General features: G+C 41.3%; 1 protein-coding gene across 2 annotated transcripts in view; it reads left to right on the top strand.

Moving 5' to 3' along the window:
* LOC126094763 (3'-5' RNA helicase YTHDC2-like) overlaps positions 1-12,773 on the top strand; it is a 287,438-nt gene that overhangs the window by 42,513 nt on the left and 232,152 nt on the right. The window lies entirely within an intron of this gene.

The raw sequence follows: 12,773 nt of genomic DNA, 5'->3' as shown, positions 1-12,773 counted from the left end.
TGCTAACGAAGATAGCGTACAGGATAAGCGAGGAAGAACATCTGAAGACAGAACTTGAACGCCTCAGGTCCATCTTCGGAACTAATGGCTATGGGAAGCAGACGATAGACAGCACCATGTCGACAAGGGAGAAGACTAATAGGGAAGAGGAGAAGGAGGCACAGAGCATTGCTGTGTTACCATATGTACAAGGGGTCACCGAACGTATTGGCAAAATTCTACGAAAAGCCGACATCAAACCAATTTTCCGAAGCAGTAACAAAATATCAGACATGCTCGGTTCTACCAAGGATGCAGTTGACAAACTACACACAGCTGGCGTGTATGAAATTGGTTGTGCGTGTGGATTAGTCTACATAGGTGAGACGGGACGTCCGATTAGCACAAGGCTCTCGGAACATGAAAGATATATCCGCCTGAAACAACACACTAAGTCAGCAGTGGCGGAACACCGAGACGAGTGCGGGAAACCAATATTTTTTCAAGAAGCCCGCGTCCTGGCGAAACAGCCTCTCACTTTCAAAAGAAAGATTAGAGAGGCGATAGAAATAGCCAAAAGACCCGCCAACATGAATAGAGAGGACGGGTACATGCTTCCGAGGTCTTGGCTGCCTGCTATAGCAGGGCTACGGAGCAGCGGCAGAGCCGTGGCGGCCCATGCAGACACGCGGAGAGCCGCAGTAGTGGTCGCGAGCACACAAAGCAATGGCACGCCGCAGCCGGCTTCTGGACAGCATGTAAACAGTGTGACGTCACAGCCATCACCTGTTCGCTATTCGTCCGTCTCCTCCAATGGGGTGGATTAATATAAAGACCAATAGAAAACAGCTATTTCAGCCAATGACAGATAGTAAAGGAAACACCAATAAAGCATACCTTTCACCCCTCCTCCTCCTCCTTTTACAGCCAATCAAGTAATGACACGGTTTTCTCGTGCAGCTATTTAAGGAACCAAGTGTGTTTCATTTAGCAGTTTAACCTAAGGCCCTGAGGAAGGCTAGCTGCAACGCTGGCCAAAACGTTGGCGCATTTTAAATTATGACGATGCGGTCTGATACCCTGAAGAATTTTATTGAAGAACATTCACAACTTTGTTCATGGGTGGTGCTGAACTAGTGATGTTGGCAACATGTTGCGGACACACAACAGTGCTCCACAGCTGCTTCCATACAGATCAAAGGAACATCGTTTCTGGTCTGCTACTGCTAAATACCATTGTGCAGTGCTGTGGTTTGTTTAGCCCTGTCCTACTTCACAAACTGTAGGAACTATTTTAAGTATGGCTAGCTTTGAAATAAATATGTAAGTCTTTGATAGCCAGAAGCAAATGAGTAACAGCAAGTCTTTGCTTCCCAGGAATTGCTTTTCTGGAATTTATGTCCTTCATTCAAACACTGGCTCTATGATATTCATTAGAATTTTTAAATCAGATGGCTATATCCTAATGAACTTGTGAACACCAGAACCATCTTCCAAATTCAGCTCAAACAGCATGTCATTCCTGCCACATCTTCTGTAGTACCAATAAATGTCTGATTCCTTAAATAATCGAACTCCCATGTGTAAAACAGCCTCAAACATCTGATTATTTTAAAGGTGAGTTAATGTGTTAAATATTTGACGTTAAGAATTTAAGGCAGAAAAAGATTAGAGAAGGTTTGAAATTATGTGTGAAGTTTGTTGGAAGTTGCTAACTGCTCTCATTATGAAATATGGGATGAATATAGTTTGGGTAGTTTGCATTCCATTTTAAGAAAAAGCAGGTTTTTCATGCATCTTAATGTCTGTGTTGCCAGTTCAGTGTAGCAGACAAAGTGGATATATACCGGGTGATCAAAAAGTCAGTATAAATTTGAAAACTTAATAAACCACGGAATAATGTAGATAGCGAGGTAAAAATTGACACACATTCTTGGAATGACATGGGGTTTTATTAGGGGAAAAAAAAGTTCACAAAATGTCCAATAGATGGCGCTGTACAGCGTAACGTCAGTGACTGCGCATGACAATCGTGTATTAAAGGAGCTGTAATGAGAGAGAGAATCAGATGCGCCAGCAGTCGCAGCATGTTGACATTACCTGAAAAGGCGCTTGTAGTAAAGCTGTATTATCAGAATGGGGAATGTGCTAGTTCAGCGTTACGATCCTATCGCCTTAGGAAGGGGATTCGAACGGGTAAAGGTCCGTTGACAAATGCAGCTGTGGCGAGAATGATTTTGAAGTTCGAAGCCATGGGTTGTTTAGACGATAGACCCCGTAGTGGCTGACCGAGCATAAGGCGTAGTGCTGCTTAGACAGTTCAGGAAGAAATGGAGACTGTAGCGGGTTCGTCTATGCACGGGGAAGTCAGCGCTCGTGCAGTCGCACGTCGCACCGGAATTTCATACACTACTGTTTGTTTGGCACTTAGGCATACCTTCGATGCTATCCGTACAAAATCCATCAGCATCATGAACTGTTACCTGGCGATTTAGTGAAGTGGAGGGCATTTACGGTGTGGGCATTTCAAAAGATGGCGGAAGATGGCGATTGGTTGAGTAATGTGTTGTGGACCGCCGAAGCTCATTTCACGCTCCGAGGGTCTGTCAATGCCCACAACTGCAGAATTTGGGCTACTGAAAATCCTAGAACTGTCGTGGAAACTCCATTGCACGACGAGAAAATCACGGTATGGGTTGGATTTACCACATCTACCATTATCGGGCCTTTTTTCTTCAAGGAAATGCGTGATTCTGGTTTCGTAACTGCTACCGTGACGGGTGAGAGGTACACCGATATGTTACAGAATCGCATCATCCCCAGCCTGGCTGATAAACACCTGCTGGAACGTACGATGTTTATGCAGGATGGCACTCCACCCCATATTGCTGGACGCTTGAAAGATCTCTTGCGCGTGTCATTTGGTGATGATTGTTTGCTCAGACCCCACTTTCGTCATGCTTGGCCTCCCAGGTCCCCAGACCTCAATCCGTGTGATTATTGGCTTTGGGGTTACCTGAAGTCACAAGTGTATCGTGATCGACCAACATCTCTAGGGATGCTGAAAGACAACATCCGACGCCAATGCCTCACCATAACTCTGGACATGCTTTACAGTGCTGTTCACAACATTATTCCTCGACTACAGCTATTGTTGAGGAATGATGGTGGACATATTGAGCATTTCCTGTAAAGAACATCATCTTTGCTTTGTCTTACTTTGTTACGCTAATTATTGCTATTCTGATCAGATGAAGCGCCATCTGTCAGACATTTTTTGAACTTTTGTATTTTTTTGGTTGTAATAAAACCCCCCAAGCATGTGTGTCAATTTGTACCTCTCTATCTACATTATTCCGTGATTTATTCGGTTTTCAAATTTATACTGACTTTTTGATCACCCGGTACATAAAAAGGTTTGTCACTATTGTGGATGGTGGCACAAGCAATGAACAGTATGTCAGCAAGTTGTTGGCTATGATGGAATAGTATTGTGAACAGAAACGTGTCTTTAAACTCAGTGTAAACACACCATAAGACAGCATTTTGGGATAATTGCCAGACATTTTGTAAATCATTTGAATGTACTGTACATACTGGTTTTAACTTTGATATGCCTGTGCATCTTACATCAAGTGTCCAACTAATTAAGATATGGAGTACATTTATAACTGAAATTGGGCACATGTGTTAGCCTGTACTGAGATCAGATTATAGTTTACTGAAACTGGTCATTGTACATAAAGATTTTGCAAATGCGATCTTGCCTAAGAAGTTGTCTTTCTTCGAGTTGAATATTTACAGATGGCCCCATATTACTCAGAATGAGCAAGTCAACTAAAGAGTCCATTTATTTTGAATTTCCAACAATACTGCAAGGTGAGGAGGAAAAGTAATGTTGATGCAAAAATTGAGCAACAACTTGGCAGAAAATGTTTCAACAGTACATATACTTCTCTTTTCACATTGTGCTGCTGTGGTCATATTCTCTTCCTTCCCCCCTCCTTCCCTCTCCTCGCTCGTCTTTGAAAGAGCATGTGCAGTTTGCCTTTTCTGATCAAAGAGGAAACTGTTACCAATACTTCCTTGGTCTCCAATAGCTCTTTACCTTTTGGTGTATATGATAGAGATTTGTTTGGTATTCTTCCTTCTGCATTCTTTTCAGCTGTGAGAATTGTCTTTCATTACTTGCTTTGATTATATTTTGTGTTATAAAAATTTCCAGTCCTCTCAGTAGTTTGTCATTTTTTGAATCTATACACTCGTGCGCGGCTTTTAATCACTCTCAGGGATCTCCATTCTGATATATCTGCTATAACCCTGTATGTAATAGCAGAGGTTGAAAATACCGCTTCAGTTGTAAATTACTTTATTTTCACGTGACTGGTTTCAGACTGGTATAAGCCCATCCTCAGGTGTCGTAGCTTTGCTGTGGTCCCCGAGCGCCACGTGTACCAGGCACGGTGTACTGCAGCACACTGTGCCTGGTACACGCGGCGTTACGGGGACCACAGCACAGCTATTGCACCTGAGGGTGGGCTTATACCAGTCTGAAACCGGTCGCGTGAAAATAAAGTAATTTACAACTGAAGCGGTATTTTCAACTTCTGCTATAATGCTCAGTTGCAGATGTTCTGCCAACAGGATTGTTTGCTATATATAATACTTGGATACACACCGTGACACCAGACTGTTGGTGTGCTACACTTTGAATACTCTGCCAACTATATTTGTGCGGGCTGGCCACCTAAGGCAGCCTGTGGTGGGGCACATGAATTGGGCACATGGCACGGCGTCTGTCATGCCATCTACCAGAGCCCTCCTCTTTATAATCATAGTGCAGCAGGCACCTGCTTTCATTGTGTCCTTACTAATTGTCAGCAACTGCTTGTATCAGCACTAGGCTTGTTTCAGTGTTTGTGTCTCCAATTTCAACTGCTGTCACTTGTGTGTGGAAAAAGAATAAGCTTTGGTTCATTGCAGCCATGCTGTTGTTTGTGTCTTACTGTGTGACACAATTGGTGATGAGTGCAGTGTTCACTACAATGTGCTCAGTCTATTTGGTTGTTCCTTCAGTTATTCTGTACATGGAGACAGTGCTACAATCTCCTTGAGCAGCAGCAGGCTCTTACAGTTATTATCATGAACTTGTCAGTCACATTGACTATGCAGCCTTCCTCACTGTCGGGGTACCTGGCGTTCTTTCCTACTTATGATGATGTAGCTGAAGACTGGGAGGCTTACAAGAAGTGGCTTCAGCAACACTTCCTCGCTTTTGATGTCACTGATGCAGACATGTTTAAGGCTTTGTTCCTTTCTTTGGTTTCTCCTCAGCTCTACCAGTTGTTGTGCGAGTTAGCCCCACTCTAGGAACCTGTGCCACTTCCTTTTGACAAAATATGTAAGTTGTTGTCAGATTAATACCATAAATGCATGCATGTCAGTGCAGCATGTGTAGAGTTCTATTGTCCTCATGAACAACTCCACCAGGCTTGGGTTGACAAACTCTATGACCTCTCTCTCAAATGCCAGTTTGTTACTGATGCTCGTCATCATTCCTATGCTGGTTGTAAGGTCTGTGGAGCCATCATTTGGTTGAATCCTGACAAGGAGGAGCATTAACATGCACTACAGTGCAGGAATCCATCTTTGGCTGATGTGTTAAATATTGCTCATTCTTTCGAGGTATCTTGTGCTGGCTTTGTGTGACATTGCTGCAGTGGCTCCTGTTCCTGGTTGTCGGGTATGTATCTGTTCTCAGGGGGAGGATAATGTGGCAGCTGTACAAACACAGCACATTGCACTGGACAGCAATGTGCCAACACAGCAGTGGCAGCATTCCATGCTCTCATCTCGCCCATATTGTTTCGTGCAATGTGAGAGGACCGATGGCCTAAGTGCTGGGTGACTTGCAACAGATGTAGGGGGGAAAAAAAGACAAACAGCTTCTGTGTGTCATTCCCAGCCTCCTCCTGCAGACATGAACATGGATGTTAATTGTGTGTCTCCAGTGCTTATGAATCATAACAAATTGTTTATCGAAGTGTGGCAGACAGTGTGCTGTGCGGGCACGACTACAGCCTTGACTTTACTGAATTCACAAACTTCTGTATATTTGGGATCTTTGGTGTTATCTCCAGTTACTCAATGTTTGATGAATTACAAGTGAACATTGGTTTTGTTGCTTGACTTTTTTTTTGTAGTGGATGATGTTAGTACTGCAAATTTGTTCTGCCTTGATGCTTTCAGTGCATTTGGTTTTCCCATTTCAGATGCAGTGCACCTCGTTTCTGACTAGGTCCCTTACCAGCAGGTAGATTCTCTGTGTTCTCGTTTCTCTTCTTGTATTGGTTAGGTTGTGCCACTAATTTTGCAGCCCACTTTACCCTCAAACGTACAATGTGACCACACTATTTCCATGTGCACCCATTCGATTGGGACTTTGTGATGAAATGAAATTAGAATTGGACAGGCTAATGTCTTTATGAGTCACACAGCCTATTACATCGAGTGAGTGGTCAACCCACCTCATTATTATTAAAAAACCGAATGGTCAGCTTTGCCTCTGCGGTAACTTTAAAGTTTCAATTAATGCTCAATCTGTCATTGATATCTATCCTTTGCTCTGTGTAGATGAGTTATTGGCTAAGCTCTCTGGAAACCAATTTTTCTACAGAACTGATTTATTGGAAGGCTATTTACAGGTTCAGTTGGATGATGATTCTAAATGGCTCTTTGTGATTAACATGCCGTTTGAACTGTACCAATATCACTGCCCCCTGTTATGTGTGGGTAGAGCCCCTGGAATTTTTCACCATTTTTCTGAACAGTTAGACAGTGTCCACTCCGGGTTGCATTAATGATCTCAGTGACATCACTGTGACAGGTGCATCCATGGAAGAGCATTTATATAAGTTGCACACCTTCTTCACTGTCTTTCATTCCATAGGGTTGAAATTCAACTTGGCTTTTTGTTTGTGTGTGTTGATAATGGATGTAATTTTCGAGTTTTTTTCCCTGCAAAGGGTTGAGGCTTGAAAACGGAAAATTTTATCGTTTACAGTCGATAATGACATTTTACACACAGAATTAATTTCTTGAAGATTTTCAGATACTTTTCACTTGATACATTGTTGAATTGCTTCTTCCTTGAATGCAGTGTGTCACTGCACTGTTGTGAGGACACATCTTAATATTCACTGGCAGTGGATTTAGGAAAGAAAAGTAAAACTGAGTTTGAGACGAGGAATACCTGCGGGTTACTAGGGGTCTGGTTTGGAGGTAAAGTTGTAGGATCATAATTTAGGTTCATCCTGTACTTTGTAGTAACTGTTTTCAGTAGCATGGATGGTGAAAAAATGCTTCCGCTGAAGGGAACAGAAAGGAAAACAAATCCTTGATAAGACCAATATTGTTAATCTTGGGTGTAGGGACAAAGAAAGACCATTTGAAAAGACAGACATTTGCAACATTCAGATTTAGGAAGATAGGTTGAGAACAGTGTTGAGAGTCTGTGTAAGGTGTTTGGGAATAATTTGTTTTGCGAGGTTTGAAGGTAGTTTCTAAGCATGCGAGAGATTAGTTTACCAAAGGAGAATCTCCAAGCCGCAAGGGGCTGATGAAGGGTTTGGATAACTGTGATTATTTGATATGTATTAGTATGCCATGGATGTGGGGGGTAGTGTTGGAGTGATACATAATTTAGAAAGATCCCATATGTGGTGTTGAGCATCTCAGAGGTGAGATGCTAGCAATTACTGCCACAGAATAAACAGAGGTGGTTAGTGAAGGTACATACTTAGAAGGTGCAATTATGTAGGATTGGAGTATATAATATTTGTTCAGAAAAGGTGGTGATCTTTATGAAATGTTTTGTGCCCACCAGTGATATATGGCAGTATGTCCATTGTGAAGAATACTAAGGAATCACAGGTAGAGTCTGACATACTGGATTTTGGATAAGACATTGGTGAGGGTACAGTGGTCTTTAGTGAAGTTGCTTGAAGGAAAAATATTGTGAGAGAGGTATAAAAAATGAAAAGAAAAATAATGGAAATAATTTTTGAATGAAGTGATTGTTGCAGTAACTGATGGACAAGTTAGGAAAGTGGATAGGGCAGTGTATATGGGCAGTTGGGTGGAGAAAGCATAGTAGAAAACTGCTTGACAAAAATGTGAGGGAACACATGCAGAGCAAGCATGTGTGTGTGTCATCTGCACAATTCTCTCAATAACTCCCTATATCCCCTTGATGTCCCACATCTCCTCTTCACTCTACTGCTACCAATCTACCTTTAAACCTTTCCCCCCCTCTCCCAAGCCCTGCTCCTTCCCTTATTAGGAAGTGTCATTCCACTCATCATTTATGTGGGCAAGTGAGTGGTTGCTTGTCCCCAGTTTTGTTTTAAAGATAAAACTTCGTTGCCTCACATTGATGTCATATACCTCGCTTGACCCTCTTTGTCTCCAAGCATGTGTTGCTTTTATTATTTGTATGCTGTGTTATACTTAACAAGTGACATGCTCCAGCTTTGCATGGGTAGCAGTAAGTATCTGCGTCTACATATACATCTTCATATATACTCCGCAATCCACTGTATAGCGCATGGTGTAGGGTACATTGTAACACCACTAGTCATTTCCTTTTCTGTTCCCCTCAAAAATAGCGTGAGGGAAAAATGACTGTCTATATGCCTCCATACGAGCCCTATTTCTCATGTCATATCTTCGTGGTCCTTACGTGAAATGTATGTTGGTGACAATAGGGTTTTTCAGCAGTCAGCATCAAATACCAGTTCTCTAAATTTTCTCAATAGTTTCTTCGAAAAGAACATCACCTTCCCTCCAGGGATTCCCATTTGAGTTCCAAAAACATCTCCATAATATTTGGGTGTTGATCAAATCTACCGGTAACAAATCTAACAGTCCGCCTCTGAATTGTTTCAATGTATTCCTTTGATCTGGCCTGATGGGAATCCCAAACATTAGACCAGTACTCAAGAATGGGTTGCACTGGTGTTCTATTTGTGGTCTTCTCTACAGATGAATCATGCTTTCCGATTACTGGCAACTTATTTTATTTTCTACTCTTTCAGTTGCTTCTCTATGCCAGGAATGCCTCTTACCATGTCCTCCCTATTGGGTTATGTGCAATGTTCAATTCTGCCATTTGAACAGTTTCTTAAATTCATAATTTAAAACTTTGGCTTTTCTTTTGTTGTCTTACATTGCTACACCAGACTGGTCAATGAGTCACTGTATGGAAGCCTTAGACCTGCTTCGTGATTTTACATAGGACCAGAATTTTCTCGGGTTCTCGGCCAGATATTTTGTGAAGATATGATGGTTTCAGATAGATTATATAATGGTAAGACAGAGATATAGGAACCACGTCTTAAATTGTAAGACATTTCCAGGGGCAGATGTGGACTCTGGCCACAATTTATTGGTTATGAACTGTAGACTAAAACTGAAGAAACTGCAAAAGGGAAGGAATTTAAGGAGATGAGACCTGGATAAACTGAAAGAACCAGAGTTTCAGAGAGAGCATTAGGGAACAGTTGACAAGAACAGGAGAAAGAAATGCAGTAGAAGAAGAATGAGTAGCTTTGAGAGATGAAATAGTGAAGGCAGCAGAGGATCAAGTAGGTAAAAAGACAACTTCTAGTAGAAATCCTTGGGTAACAGAAGAGGTATTGAATTTAATTGATGAAAGAAGAAAATGTAAAAATGCAATAAATGAAGTAGACGAAAAGGAATACTTACCTCTCAGAAATGACATTGACAGGAAGTGCAAAATGGCTAAGCAGGGATGACTAGAGGACAAATGTAAGTATGTAGAAGCATATATCACTAGGGGTAAGATAGGTAGGGCTTACAGGAAAATTAAAAGAGACCTTTGTAGAAAAGAGAACCATCTGTATGAATATCAAGAGATCAGATGGAAAACCAGTCCTAAGCAAAGAAGGGAAAGCAGAAAGGTGGAAGGAGTGTATGGAGGGTCTATAGACGGGCAATGTACTTGAGGGCAATATTATGGAAATGGAAGAGGATGTACATGAAGATAGCCTGCTGTGACAGAGGTGGTTTGCCATTGCCTTCCTCCGACCGTAATGGGGATGAATGATGATGAGGAAGACAACACAACAACACCCAGTCATCTCGAGGCAGGGAAAATCCCTGACCCCGCCGGAAATCGAAGCCGGGACCCCGTGCGCGGGAAGCAAGAGTGCTACCACTAGACCATGAGCTGTGGAGTCAGATTTCCAGAAGAATATTATAATTGTAATCCCAAAGAAACCAGTTGTTGACAGGTGTGAAAATTACCAACTATAAGTTTAATAAGTCATTGTCGCAAAATACTAACACAAATTCTTTACAGACAAATGGAATAACTGGTAGAAGCTGACCTTGGGGGAGATCAGTTTGGATTCCATAGAAATGTTGGAACACATGAGGCAATACTGATTCTACAACTTTATAAAAAATAAATAAATAAAAATATAGGTTAAGGAAAGGCAAACATATGTTTCTAGCATTTGTAGACTTAGAAAAAGGTTTTGACAATGTTGAATGGAATACTCTCTTCCAAATTCTGAAGGTGGCAGGGATAAAATACAGGAAGCGAAAGGTAATTTACAGTTTGTACAGAAAACAAATGGCAGTTATAAGAGTAGAGGGGCACAAAAGAGAAGTAGCGATTGAGAAGGGAATGAGACAGTGTTGTAGCATATCCCCAATGTTATTTGATCTGTAGATTGAGCAAGCAGTAAAGGAAACAAGAGAAAAATTTGGAGTAGGAATTCCAGTTCATGGAGAAGAAATAAATACTTTGTGGGGTGTGCCGATGACATTGTAATTCTGTCAGAGACAGCAAAGGACCTGGAAGAACAGTTGAACAGAATGGACAGTGTCTTGAAAGGAGGATATAATATGAACATCAATAAAAGCAAAACAAAGATCATGGTATATAGTCGAATTAAATCAGGTGATGCTGAGGGAACTAGATTAGAAAATGAGACAATTAAAGTAGTAAATGAGTTTTGCTATGTCGGAAGCAAATTAACTGATTGTGGTCAAAGTAGAGAGAATATGAAATGTAGACTGGCTATGGCAAGGAAAGCGTTTCTAAAGATCAGAAATTTATTAACATCGAGTATAGATTTAAGTGTTAGGAAGTCTGTGAAACATGGAGATAAACAGTGTAGACAAGAAGGGAAGAGAAGCTTTCATAAGGTGGTCTTACAGAAGAATGCTGAACATTAGTTGGGTGCATTGTGTAACTAATGAGGAGGTACTAAATTGAATTGGGGAGAAGAGGAAATTGTGGCACAACTTGACTAGAGGATGAGATCAGCTGGAAGGACACCTTCTGAGGCATCAAGGAATACCAATTTAGTATTGGAGGGAAGTGTGGAGGGTAAAAATTGTAGAAGGTGACCAAGGGTTGAATACACAAAATAGATTCAGAAGAATGTAGGTTGCAGTAGTAATTTGGAGATGATGAGGCTTGCACAGAATAGAGTAGCATGGAGAGCTGCAGCAAACCAGTCTCTTGACGGAAGACCACAAAAACAACATGTTGGTGGTAACTGTTGTACACTTCGCACATAGATCTTTTTACAGGAACACCAATTTCTATTAACGATTGCCTGTTGTTTGTGCATTCTCTTTTGAACCAAGAGTGCAGCAGCCTTTGCTTTCTCAATATATTCATAATTTCAGTGTTAAACCATGGTAAGTCTTTTCCATCCTTAGTCCATTTACTAGGCACGTACTTCTCCAGAGAATGATTTACGGTCTGTTCAAACTTTGCCCATAATTCGCTTATGTCCATCATACTGGAATGTCACTTCTGTCTAAGTTAGATGCTAACAACTGTTTATCTACTCTTTCTAACAGAAACACTTTCGTAACCTTTCTGATACGTTTGTTAACTTTAGTAACCATAGTCACTATGATGACATGATGATTACTAATCTCTGTCTCTGTGCTGATGCCATTGATAAGGTTTGGCCTGTTTGTAGCTATAAGCCTAAAATATTTCCATTGCATGTGGGCTACCAAACTAATAGCTCAAACAGTTTTTGGAAAAGTGTTCAAACGTACTTCACAAGACTGTCTACAGTAATTCCATAGATATCCCAGTCTACAGTATACTTAATAGGTTAAAGTCACCCCTAACTAGTATTGCACACTTTCTTCAAATGACTCTAAAAACTGTTGCAGCGGAATGCTGTGGGTGATGTAAACATCCAACAATTAACTCGATTTCACTTACACCTTTTATATGTGACCAGATAATTTCACTGTTACACAGACTTCCCAATCTGGCTTCTACTAACAGAGACTGTAATCTTGTATGTGAGAGTTTTGTTTGCACGCGCACGCAATTTTCTCTCTCTCTCTCTCTCTCTCTCTCTCTCTCTCTCTCTCTGTGTGTGTGTGTGTGTGTGTGTGTGTGTGTGTGTGTGTGTGTGTGTGTGTTTGTCTATATTGTCTATATTCGACAAAGGCCTTGTTGACCTAAATCTCACTTTCCCAGCAGTCTTTTTGTTGTGCCTGTCTCCGACTCAACATCTCTGTTATATAGTGAGAGTCAATATTATTGCCAACTAAAATGAACACTCCACCTCATATGGCATCTAAAGTGGCTATCCAATATTCCATGACTCGCTATGTATTTCAGGGCTTTCTACTTCTGGTTTCAGTCAGCTTTTGGTCCCAAGAACACTTTGAGTGTGACAAATTTCATGGACAACAGTAAATTCAGGAACTTGTTACGAATACTTCGA

Source organism: Schistocerca cancellata, chromosome 8, assembly GCF_023864275.1.
Source record: "Schistocerca cancellata isolate TAMUIC-IGC-003103 chromosome 8, iqSchCanc2.1, whole genome shotgun sequence".
NCBI lineage: Eukaryota > Metazoa > Arthropoda > Insecta > Orthoptera > Acrididae > Schistocerca > Schistocerca cancellata.
The sequence above is the reverse complement of the archived record's forward strand: the minus strand, read 5'-3'. Positions and strand labels throughout refer to the sequence as shown.